The 12,460-nt window shown below is 35.2% G+C and overlaps 1 non-coding gene across 1 annotated transcript; it reads right to left on the bottom strand.

The window, feature by feature from the left end:
* Positions 1 to 3,321: 3,321 nt before the first annotated feature.
* On the bottom strand, positions 3,322 to 3,429 carry LOC112752997 (small nucleolar RNA R71). The gene has a single exon (XR_003177401.1). It is a non-coding gene; the product is annotated as a small nucleolar RNA R71 (small nucleolar RNA).
* Positions 3,430 to 12,460: the final 9,031 nt, after the last annotated feature.

Raw genomic sequence — 12,460 nt, forward strand, 5'->3', positions numbered from 1 at the left:
TTCTTTCATGTTCTTTATTTACTCAGAGTTACTCTTGGATTATTTCTAGAATTTATTTATACAAGAATTATTCTTATTTTTAATTGATCCTTTTGATTATTATTTATTATGTCTTTCAGTATTTCTCTTCCTTATTTTATGAAATTTACATTCATAATGAGCGAGTAGTTCCATAACTTGATTGGGAGATGATTGAAAGGAAACCTTGAGTTGGGTTACTCAAGAGAAAAATTGTAATTGGGTTTATTATTGGATCGCCCTCTAGTTATTGACACTAGTCCTTCCCAAGGGAGAGGATTAGGACTTGTGACTAGAAATAGCTTTCCAACTTGCTTGACTTTCCTCTACCTAGTAAAGGGTAACTAAGCAGAACAACCTTTAATTATCAATTAAGCTTGAGAGTACTCCAACAAGAATAGGGCTTCCAACTAATCTACTCCCAGTCAAGGCTTTTATTTAAAATTACATAAATTCTCTAATTTAATTTCCTGTTTATCAACTCAAACCATTTTTGAAAACATCTGATTAATAAAATAGCACATATTTCTGCAACTCGTTGGGAGACGACCTGGGATTCATACTCCCAGTATTTTGATTTTAATTTTAATTTTGTGACAACCCTTCTAAATTGATAAGTGGATTTTCGGTTGGTTAAGAACTATACTTGCAACGTATCTCTTATAAAAATTTCTTAACTCGCCAATTTCCGCCATGTCATTGTACATGGTATTTTTCATCCGAGACGAGAAATCCGACAGTTGATTAGCCGTACAGAGATCGTACCTGGTATTTTTCATCCGAGAGGATCATACAGCTTGCCATGGAAGGGAGCACGCATGATTAGAAGAAGGTAGTAGGAAAGCAGAGGTTCAAAAGCAACAAAACATCTCCAAACGCTTATATGAAATTCCCACCAATGAATTACATAAGTAACTTTATTTTATTTTATGTTTTATTTATCTTTTAATTATCAAAACCTCATAACCATTTGAATCCGCCTGACTAAGATTTACAAGATGACTATAGCTTGCTTCAATCCGACAATCTCTGTGGGATCGACCCTTACTCATGTAAGTTATTTTTTGGACGACCCAGTGCACTTGCAGGTTAGTTGTGCGGAGTTGTGAAAAGTGTGAATCACAATTTCGTGTACCAATTTTTTGGCGCCGTTGCCGGGCATTGTTCGAGTTTGGACAACTAACGGTTCATCTTGTTGCTTAGATTAGGTAATTTTATTTTATGTTTAAGCTTTTTATTTTTATTTTCGAAAAAAAATACAAAAAAATATTTTCTTTCCTTTCATTTTTTTTTCAAAAATAATTTTGAAAAAATTACAAAAAAATTTAATAAAATCATAAAACCAAAAAAATTTTGTGTTTCTTGTTTGAGTCTAGTGTCAAATTTTAAGTTTGGTGTCAATTGCATTCTTTTAATTTTCTTAAAATTTTTGAAAATTCATGCATTGTGTTCTTCTTTGATCTTCAAGTTGTTCTTGATGATTTTTCTTGTTTGATCTTTAATTTTTCTTGTTTTGTGTCTTTTCTTATTTTTCTTGTGCATTTTCGAATTCATAGTGTCTAAACATTAAAAATTTCTAAGTTTGGTATTTTGCATGTGTTTCTTTTCTTAAAAATTTTCAAAAATATGTTCTTGATGTTCATCATGATCTTCAAAGTGTTCTTGGTGTTCATCTTGACATTCAAAGTGTTCTTACATGCATTATTTGTTTTGATCTTAAATTTTTATGTCATGTGTCATCTTGTTGTTTTTCTCTCTCCTCATTAAAAATTCAAAAATCCAAAAAATATCTTTCCCTTATTTTACTCTTCAATTTCGAAATTTTGGATTGACTTAGTCAAAAATTTTCAAAATTTGGTTGTTTCTTGGTAGTCAAGTCAAAATTTCAATTTAAAAATTCTATCTTTTCAAAATCTTTTTCAAAAATAAAATCTTTTTCATTTTTTCTTAATATTTTCGAAAATTTTAAAATTGATCTTCAAAACCTTTTTCTTATTTTTATTTCATAATTTTCGAAATTAATGCTAACAATTAATGTTTTGATTCAAAAATTTTTAAGTTGTTACTTGCCTATTAAGAAAGGTTCAATCTTTAAATTCTAGAATCATATCTTTTAGTTTCTTGTTAGTCAAGTAATCAACTTTAATTTCAAAAATCAAATCTTTTTAATTTCCTTTTCAAATCTTTTTCAAAATAAATTTCAATCATATCTTTCAATCATATCTTTTTCAAAACTTAATTTCAAAATCTTTTTCTAACTTCTTATCTTTTCAAAATTGATTTTCAAATCTTTTTCAATTAACCACTTGACTTGTTTGTTTGATTTTAAAAAGCTTACTATTTCTTATCTTTTTCAAAACCACCTAACTACTTTTCTCTCTCTCTAATTTTCGAAAACCAACTAACAACTTTTTCAAAAATCTTTTTAATTAATTAATTTATTTAGTTTTCATATTACTTTTATTTCTTTTCTTAATTTTTGAATTCTAGCTTAACTAATTAAACAAAAATAAAAATATTTTTCTTCTCCCTCTTTTTAAAATTCAAATACTCTCTCTCTCTCATCTCTTTCTATTTTATTTTATTTATTTACTAACACTTCTTTTCTTCTTATAATTCGAACCCTCTCCCTCTCTCTGTGTTCGAATTCTTCTTCTTCTCCCTTCTTCATTTTATTCTTCTCTTCTTCTACTCATATAAAGGAATCTATATACTGTGACATAGAGGATTCTTCTTCTTTTCTATTCTCTTCTTTCTCATATGAGCAGGAACAACGATAAGAACATTCTTGTTGAAGCTGATCCTGAACCTGAAAGGACTCTGAAGAGGAAACTAAGAGAAGCTAAAGCACAAAACTCTAGAGAGGACCTAATAGAAATTTTCGAAAAAGAAGAAGACATGGCAGCCAAAAATAACAATAATGGTGGAGATGCAAGGAAGATGCTTGGTGACTTTACTGCACCCACTTTTGACTTCTATGGAAGAAGCATCTCAATTCCTGCAATTGGAGCAAACAACTTTGAGCTTAAGCCTCAATTAGTTTCTCTAATGTAGCAGAATTGCAAGTTTCATGGACTTCCATTGGAAGATCCTCATCAGTTTTTAGCTAAATTCTTGCAAATCTGTGATACTGTTAAGACCAATGGGGTTAATCCTGAGGTCTACAGACTTATGCTTTTCCCCTTTGCTGTAAGAGACAGAGCTAGGACATGGTTGGACTCACAACCTAAAGAAAGCCTGAACTCTTGGGAAAAGTTGGTCAATTCTTTCTTGGCCAAATTTTTTCCACCTCAAAAATTGAGTAAGCTTAGAGTGGAAGTCCAAACCTTCAGACAGAAGGAAGGTGAATCCCTCTATGAAGCTTGGGAAAGATACAAGCAATTGATCAGAAGGTGTCCTTCTGACATGCTTTCAGAATGGAGCATCCTATGTATATTCTATGATGGTCTGTCTGAATTGTCCAAGATGTCATTGGATCACTCTGCTGGTGGATCTCTTCATCTGAAGAAGACGCCTGCAGAAGCCCAGGAACTCATTGAAATGGTTGCAAATAACCAGTTCATGTACACTTCTGAAAGAAATCCTGTGAATAATGGGACAACTCAGAAGAAAGGAGTTCTTGAGATTGATACTCTGAATGCTATATTGACTCAGAACAAAATATTGACTCAGCAAGTCAATATGATTTCTCAGAGTCTGACTGGAATGCAAGCTGCATCCGACAGTACTAAAGAAGCTTCTTCTGAAGAAGAACCTTATAACCCTAAGAATCCTACAATGGAATAGGTGAATTATATGGGAGAATCCTATGGAAACACTTACAATCCTTCATGGAAAAATCATCCAAATTTCTCATGGAATGATCAACAGAAGCCTCAACAAGGCTTCAATAATAATAATGGTGGGAGAATTCGGTTTGACAATAGCAAACCTTTTCCATCATCATCTCAGCAACAGACATAGAATTCTAGGCAGAGCCTCTCTGACTTAGCAACCATAGTCTCTGATCTAACTAATACCGCTCACAGTTTCATGACTGAAACAAGGTCCTTCATTAGAAATCTGGAGGCACAAGTGGGTCAGCTGAGTAAAAGAGTTACTGAAACTCCTCCTAGTACTATCCCAAGCAATACAGAAGAGAATCCAAAGAGAGAGTGCAAGGCCATCAATATATCCAAAGTGGCCGAACCTATAGAGGAGGAGGAGGCAGTGATTTCCAGTGAGGAAGACCTCAATGGACGTCCACTGACCACTAAAGAGCTCCCTAATGAGGACTACCTTGTGTTTAAGGATCAAGGATCTTCTTCTGTAACCATGGAGAGGAAGCATGAAAAGCTTCTCTCAATACAGAGTCAAACAGAGCCCCCATACTCAACTTCTAAGTTTGGTGTTGGAAGGCCACCATTAAGCTCTGAGTCTCTGTGAAGCTCTCTAAGATTTCACTGTCAAGCTATTGACATTAAAGAAGCGCTTATTGGGAGGCAACCCAATGTTATTTAATTATATTTATTTGTTTACATTGCCATGTTATGTTTTTTTTTAGGTTGATGATCATGTGGAGTCATAAAAACAGCTGCAGAATTAAAGCGAAATCAAAAATAGCATAAAAAATAGCACACCCTGGAGGACAGGCTTATTGGCGTTTAAACGCCAGTAAGGATAGCAAAATGGGCATTTAACGCCCATGCAGGCAGCATTCTGGGCGTTCAGAAAAACGCCTAGTAAAGAAGGAATCCTAGCATTTAACGCCAAGCAGGGTATCTGGCTGGGTGTTAAACGCCCAAATAGGCAGTCCAGTGGGCGCAGGATGACACAAGGGAGGTAATTTTGTTTCCAATTCAATTTTTTTCAATTTTTCATGTTTTAATTCATAATTTTTTGCATCAAAGATATTTTAAACATTCATCTTTCAATTTCTATTTTCAAAGATTAATAATCTTTCCAATTCTTTTTAATTCTTTTCTTTTCAATTCTTTCAATTCCTTCCAAAACATTTTCAAAACTTACATATCTTTTCAAATTCTTTTCAACTCTTTTTAATTTTTCTTGCATATAGTAATAAGTTTTCAAATTAATTGCATCATTCTTCTTCTACCCCCTTCTATCTTATTTTGCTTAAGGACGAGCAAACCTTTTAAGTTTGGTGTGGAAAAAGCTCTGCTTTATGTTTTTCCATAACCATTAATGGCACCTAAGGCCGGAGAAACCTCTAGAAAGAGGAAAGGGAAGGCAGTTGCTTCCAACTCCGAGTCATGAAAGATGCAGAGATTCATCTCAAAAGCCCATCACTAGAAAGAGGATGGAGCAAACAAGAGAGCCCACTCATGGACCTCACCAAGAGCACTCCATCATCCTCCATGAAATCAGAGAGGACCAAAGAGCCATGAGAGAGGAGCAACAAAGGCAAGGAAGAGACATAGAGGAGCTCAAGCACTCAATAAGATCTTCAAGAGGAAGAACTAGCCGCCATCACTAAGGTGGAACCGTTCTTTAATTTCCTTGTTCTTATTTTTCTGTTTTTCATTTTTTTTATGCTTTATGTTTTGTCTATGTTTGTGTCTTCATTACATGATCATTAGTGTTTAGTGTCTATGTCTTAAAGCTATGAATGATTCCATGAATCCCTCACCTTTATTAAATGAAAAATGCTTTTAAATTGCAAAAGAACAAGAAGTGCATGATTTCGAATTCTATCTTGAAATTAGTTTAATTATTTTGATGTGGTGACAATACTTTTTGTTTTTTGAATGAATGCTTGAACAGTGCATATTTTTGAATTTGTTGTTTATGAATGTTAAAATTGTTGGCTCTTGAAAGAATAATGAAAAAGGAGACATGTTATTGATAATCTAAAAAATCATAAAATTGATTCTTGAAGCAAGAAAAAGTAGTAGCTTGCAGGAAAAAAAAAAGAAAAGAAAAAAGTGGCAAAAAAAAGAGAGAAAGAGAAAGAGAAAGAAAAAGCAAGTAGAAAAAGCCAATAACCCTTTAAACCAAAAGGCAAGGGTAAAGAGGATCCAAGGCTTTGAGCATTAATGGATAGGAGGTCCCAAAGGAATAAAATCCTGGCCTAAGCGGCTAAACCAAGCTGTCCCTAACCATGTGCTTGTGGCGTGAAGGTGTCAAGTGAAAAGTTTGAGACTGAGCGGTTAAAGTCGTGGTCCAAAGCAAAAAGAATGTGCTTAAGAGCTCTGGGCACCTCTAACTGGGGACTCTAGCAAAGCTGAGTCACAATCTAAAAAGGTTCACCCAGTTATGTGTCTGTGGCATTTATGTATCTGGTGGTAATACTGGAAAACAAAATGCTTAGGGTCACGGCCAAGACTCATAAAGTAGCTGTGTTTAAGAATAAACATACTGAACTGAGAGAATCAATAACACTATCTGAATTCTAAGTTCCTATGGATGCCAATATTCTAAACTTCAAAGGATAAAGTAAGATGCCAAAACTGTTCAGAAGCAAAAAGGCTACTAGCCCCGCTCATCTAATTGGAACTAATTTCATTGATAAATTTGGAATTCATTGTATATTCTCTTCTTTTTATCCTATTTTGTTTTTAGTTGCTTGGGGACAAGCAACAATTTAAGTTTGGTGTTGTGATGAGCGGATAATTTATACCATTTTTGGCATTGTTTTTACTTAGTTTTTTGTATATTTTGGTTACTTTTTATTATATTTTTATTAGTTTTTATGCAAAAATCATATTTCTGGACTTTACTATGAGTTTGTGTATTTTTCTATGATTTCAGGTATTTTCTGGCTGAAGATGCAGACCTGAGCAAAAATCTGATTCAGAGGCTGAAAAAGAACTACAGATGCTGTTGGATTCTGACCCTCCTTCACTCGAAGTAAATTTTCTGGAGCTACAAAAGCCCGATTGGCGCGCTCTCAATTGCGTTGGAAAGTAGACATCCTGAGATTTCCAGCAATATATAATAGTTTATACTTTGTCTGAGATTTGATGGCCCAAACTAACGCTAAAAGCCAACCAAAAACTTTCTGGCGTAAAATGCCAGAACTGGCACCAAAACTGGAGTTAAACGCCCAAACTGGCACCCAAGATGGCGTTTAACTCCAAGAATGGCCTATGCACGTGAAAGCTTCAATGCTCAGCCCAAGCACACACCAAGTGGGTCCCGAAAGTAGATTTCTGCACTATCTGTACTTAGTTACTTATTTTCTGTAATCCCTAGTAACTAGTTTAGTATAAATAGCACTTTTTACTATTGTATGCATATCCTTTGTCAACCCTAAGACTTTGGACATTTCGAACCTCTTTGGGAGGCTGGCCATTCGGCCATGCCTAGATCTCTTTTCACTTATGTATTTTCTACGGTGGAGTTTCTACACCCCATAGATTAAGGTGTGGAGCTCTACTGTTCTTCATGAATTAATGCAAGTACTATTGTTTCTCTTTCAATTCACGCTTACTTCTTCTCTAAGATATACTCTTGTACTTAATTTAGTTAAGTCGGAACCCGTGACAATCACCCACTATCTTCATTACTCGCTAAGCCAAGATCCGCGTGCCTGACAACCACAAGCGGTCTACATGATGTTCAACGTAGTCATTGGACGACAGCCGGAGTATATTCTCTTGGATTTCTAATCCGCGATTTGCATCGTCTCTCCTGACAACAGAGCATCCGAATCTAAGATTAGAACCTTCGTGGTATTGGCTAGAACCATTGGCAGCATTCTTGAGATCCGGAAAGTCTAAACCTTGTCTGTGGTATTCCGAGTAGGATCTGGGAAGGGATGACTGTGACGAGCTTCAAACCTGTGAATGTTGGGCGCAGTGACAGTGTGCAAAAGGATAGAGAGATCCTATTCCGACGCTAGCGAGAACCGACAGATGATTAGCCGTGCAGTAGCTGTACATTGTATTTTTCATCCGAGACGAGAAATTCGACAGTTGATTAGCCATACAGTGATCGTACCTGGTATTTTTCATCCGAGAGGATCATACAGCTTGCCATGGAAGGGAGCACGCATGATTGGAAGAAGGCAGTAGGAAAGCAGAGGTTCAGAAGCAACAAAGCATCTCCAAACGCTTATTTGAAATTCCCACCAATGAATTACATAAGTAACTTTATTTTATTTTATGTTTTATTTATCTTTTAATTATCAAAACCTCATAACCATTTGAATCTGCCTGACTAAGATTTACAGGATGACCATAGCTTGCTTCAAGCTGACAATCTCCGTGGGATCGACCCTTACTCACGTAAGGTATTACTTGGACGATCCAGTGCACTTGCTAGTTAGTTGTACGGAGTTGTGAAAAGTGTGAATCACAATTTTGTGCACCACAGGCCAATAAGGCTAATTAATAAGCCTTGTCCTGACCTATTAACCAATGTTTTAAAAACCAAACCAGACCGGCCGATTCAACCAGATTAACCAAAAACCGGTCTTCTAGCCGGTCCGGTTGACATGAAAAACCACCTGACAAAAAACCAAAAAAACCCGGTCGAACCGACAGTAAACCGATGAACCGGTCGGTTTTTTAACGGTTTTTAATATTATAATTTAGAAAAAAAGAAAAATGGATTATATAAATAGCATCCCTAACCTGTAACCCCCAAAAATCCCTAATCCCCTACGGCGCACTACTCTCTCTCTCTCTCTCTCTCTCTCTCTCTCTCTCTCTCTCTCTCTCTCTCTGCCAGCAGCAACAGAAGCCATCGGCTGCGCCGTCGCCGAACTCTTCTGGTCAGCCAAAGGGTGCCTCGCCGCCGATAGTGACATACATAGGGTTAGCTCGAAACTCTTGGCCGTCCATTCTCCTCTTCTCCACGTCATCACATTTGGTCTTGCAGATCGAAGCTCGTGGCCGTCTTCTTCTCTACATCGTCTTCGTCTTCGTCGTCGTGGACTTGCAGATCGAAGCACGGTGGTTGGATTCCTCCATCGCTAGTCAGTTTGCTCGATCTCGTCTCAGTCTCGCCGTGCCTCCCTTACCTCCTCGCCGCCTATTTCGTTCCTCCATCGACATCATTTTGGGTCCTCTGTCATTGGTAGCTCTGCTTCATTTTTTTTCTTTTGTTAATTTCTAGGATTTTGATTTTCTATTTTTTAATGATTCAAATCAATGTTTGCTTCAATTTATGGTTGTGTAGTTTTTTTAATTTTACTGAGTTATTGAAATCTAAAATCTGATTCTGGAGTTGCTGTTTCTTTTTTTGTTGTGTTTTGAATCTGAATTGGAGTGAGAATTGGGGTAAGTTGCTATTTTTTCTGTTGTGTTCTTTTTCTTTTTTCTATTTTTTTTCTATCTGTTTCTTCTGAATCTGAAATCTAATTTTGTCACGGTGTTTTACATTGATTTGCATATGAGGACATACATATGTACAGCTTCTTTATACAAATTTGTTAAACCCAGCAGAAAGGTTGCAAAAGACATGCACAGAAATAGAATAAAATTGTCACCCTTGTCTTCGTCTTTATTCCCTTCCATTTCAGCATTGTTAATTCTACAATGATTTCTTTTTTTAATTTCTCATTTTACACTAAATTTAGAAAATTAAACGTTGGTTTGGATTTTCCTTATGTTAATTTTGAAAAGAATAAAAAGAGATCAAATTTTACTTATTAGATATTGTTAATGTAACAAAAAAAAAAGTCATGCTACATGTTTCATTGTATATTTAATTGTTAATAATTTTATTTAATATTTAATTAAATTGGTTGAATTTCGGTCAAATCTTTGAACCAGTGAACCAGTCACTCTACCAGTTCATTAATCGGTCTGGTTCTCGCAACCTTACTATTAACATATTAAGGCTTTTAAAAGAGTCTAAGCCTGTATCTATTTTATAACATACTAGGCCAGGCCAGGCCAGGCTGTAGGTCCCTGATAGGTCACCTGTCCTTTTTCCACTCCTACTAAGGATATAACCACAGTATTTAGCAACTTTATTTTCAACACGGAAGTTGATGATTCCCACTTACAGAGAAGTATCATAAGTTGTAAATATTAAGGAATGGAAGCAGCAGATTCTTGTGATTTCTTTTCTTCAACCTGAGAAATTTAGTGGAAGCAATTGATCGAAGCACCATCCTGAAGTAGGTTTGATTTGGATGTTCAAAAACCCAAGCCAAATTGAACACAAAGGTTTAACTGTATATAATTGATTGGTTTGCTTTGTTTACCCTTACGCCTTGTTTGGTGTAATGCATAAAATTTATTTGTACAGTTCAAGAGGCAACCAAGTTGATTTGAAGGATATGTATTATAGTAATTCTGAATGGATCAAAATTCTCATTGATGTTGACCACAAGAAAATGAGTAAATTAAATGAATTCAATACCAAGTTAGAAGCCAAAATGAAATTGGCAGAAGAATTTTACTAACATTTTGTAAATATGATGGTGTATCAGTGTATGTAACTAATTGATTGATTTTTCATGAAGTGATTGGTAATTCTAGTAAAGAAAGCATTGACCTTGGCGAAGTAACGATGATGAACAACAAAATTAACCAAACACATGGCTATGGCTAGACAAAAAATTTCCAATTTTATCAATGAAACCCTAAGACCAAGCTAAAGTGTCACTGTGCTTTGAAAAATAATGACGCCGAGGTAATATGAGAGGCATCCACCGTTATAGGATACACGAGAATGAAACAAAAATCACTTTTGGAAGCAAATAATTTGCTATTGACATCAACTCGTACTTGGATCCAATAAAATGAGCTTTTGCAATTCTTTTTCCTCTTTTAACTATGAAATAGGGCAATTTACATAAATAAAATGAGTTGGAGAAACTGTTATGCAAATATAACATTGCGAAACTGCAGACGAAAATACAACAATCCCAATTATATGTAATCCGCAATACCATAGCGCGGAATCTAAATACACGTAATCTGCTACATCCTGTCGCGGATTACGTTGAGTAGCTGAAAACACATAAACCGCTACTATGAACAAATGGGTCTAAAGCGTATTTCGCTAAACCCGGTAGCAAATTATGAAAAAATGCATTACCAATTTTCAAATAAAAAAGATGCCAAATTATTATGAGTGCCATACAGCATATGATATTGCATCCAACATTTATATTAACTATATGAACATATATACAGTGTCACTATTCACTATATATTAACCTAAGATTCAGTATAATATAATGTTGCATACATCGATATGATACGTATATAGCTTTCGAATTAGTCTCCACTACTCATCAGGAAATACTTCAATTTCTTTTCCAAACACAACATGCAGGTTTCGTGACAGTTATATATATAGGATTCTCCAAAATAATCCATGATTCATAACTTGAAGTTGCAACGTCTTTCATATGGTTGGTTACATTAACATATGATACTTGCTGAAGTTTTAAGTTTGGAATAATATGGAGCGGGATTCTAGAATCTATGATTGGGATAATATTTAATTAATTCGAAGACAATAATATTTGAAAAACAATAAAAAATCAGTTTAAATAATTTAAAATTATTTTATTTAATATTTATTAATTCGTTAAAATAATTGTATAATTTTAGATGTAATAAATATATAATTATAAATATTATGTTATGTAAAATAATTTTAAATATTATTTTTATAATATTACCGAACAATATCCATTCTGGCGTTTAACGCCCATCTGGTGGCCATTTTGGGCGTTAAACACCAGAAATCCTTCTTCATTGGGCGTTTTTCTGAACGCCCAGAATGGTAGCCATTATGGCGTTTAACGCCCAGATTGCCTCTTTACTGGCGTTTTGACGTCAGTGAGCTCCTTTCCTCTGTGATTTCTCTATTTTATGTCTTGAACCTCTATTTTCCTGACTTTTTCACTGAAAATATATTAATTAACAAGGAAAACAAAATTAAAAAGACTTATCTAACTGTTACAAACATCTAATTATTGATAATGGCTGGGTTGCCTCCCAGTAAGCGCTTCTTTACTGTCTTTAGCTGGACTTTTACTGAGCTTTTAACTTAGTCTCAGCTTTGAGCATTCTTGCTCAACATTGCCCTCAAGATAATGTTTGATTCTCTGTCCATTAACAATGAACTTTTTGTCAGAATCAATATCTTGAAGTTCTACATAGCCATACGGTGACACACTTGTAATCACATATGGGCCCATCCACTGGGATTTCAATTTCCCGGGGAACAATCTGAGCCTAGAGTTAAACAGCAAGACCTTCTATCCTATCTCAAAGACTCTAGATGACAGCCTTTTGTCATGCCATATTTTTGCTTTCTCCTTATAAATTTTGGTATTTTTGAAAGCATTGAGTCTGAATTCTTCCAGCTCATTCAACTGGAGTAGTCTCCTCTCTCCAGCTACCTTAGTATCAAGGTTTAGAAATCTGGTTGCCCAGTAGGCCTTGTGTTCCAGTTTCACTGGTAGATGACAGGCTTTTCCATACACAAGCTGGTATGGAGAGGTCCCTATAGGACTCTTGAATGCTATTCT

The sequence above is a fragment of the Arachis hypogaea genome, chromosome 15 (genome assembly GCF_003086295.3).
Source record: "Arachis hypogaea cultivar Tifrunner chromosome 15, arahy.Tifrunner.gnm2.J5K5, whole genome shotgun sequence".
Classification (NCBI taxonomy): domain Eukaryota; kingdom Viridiplantae; phylum Streptophyta; class Magnoliopsida; order Fabales; family Fabaceae; genus Arachis; species Arachis hypogaea.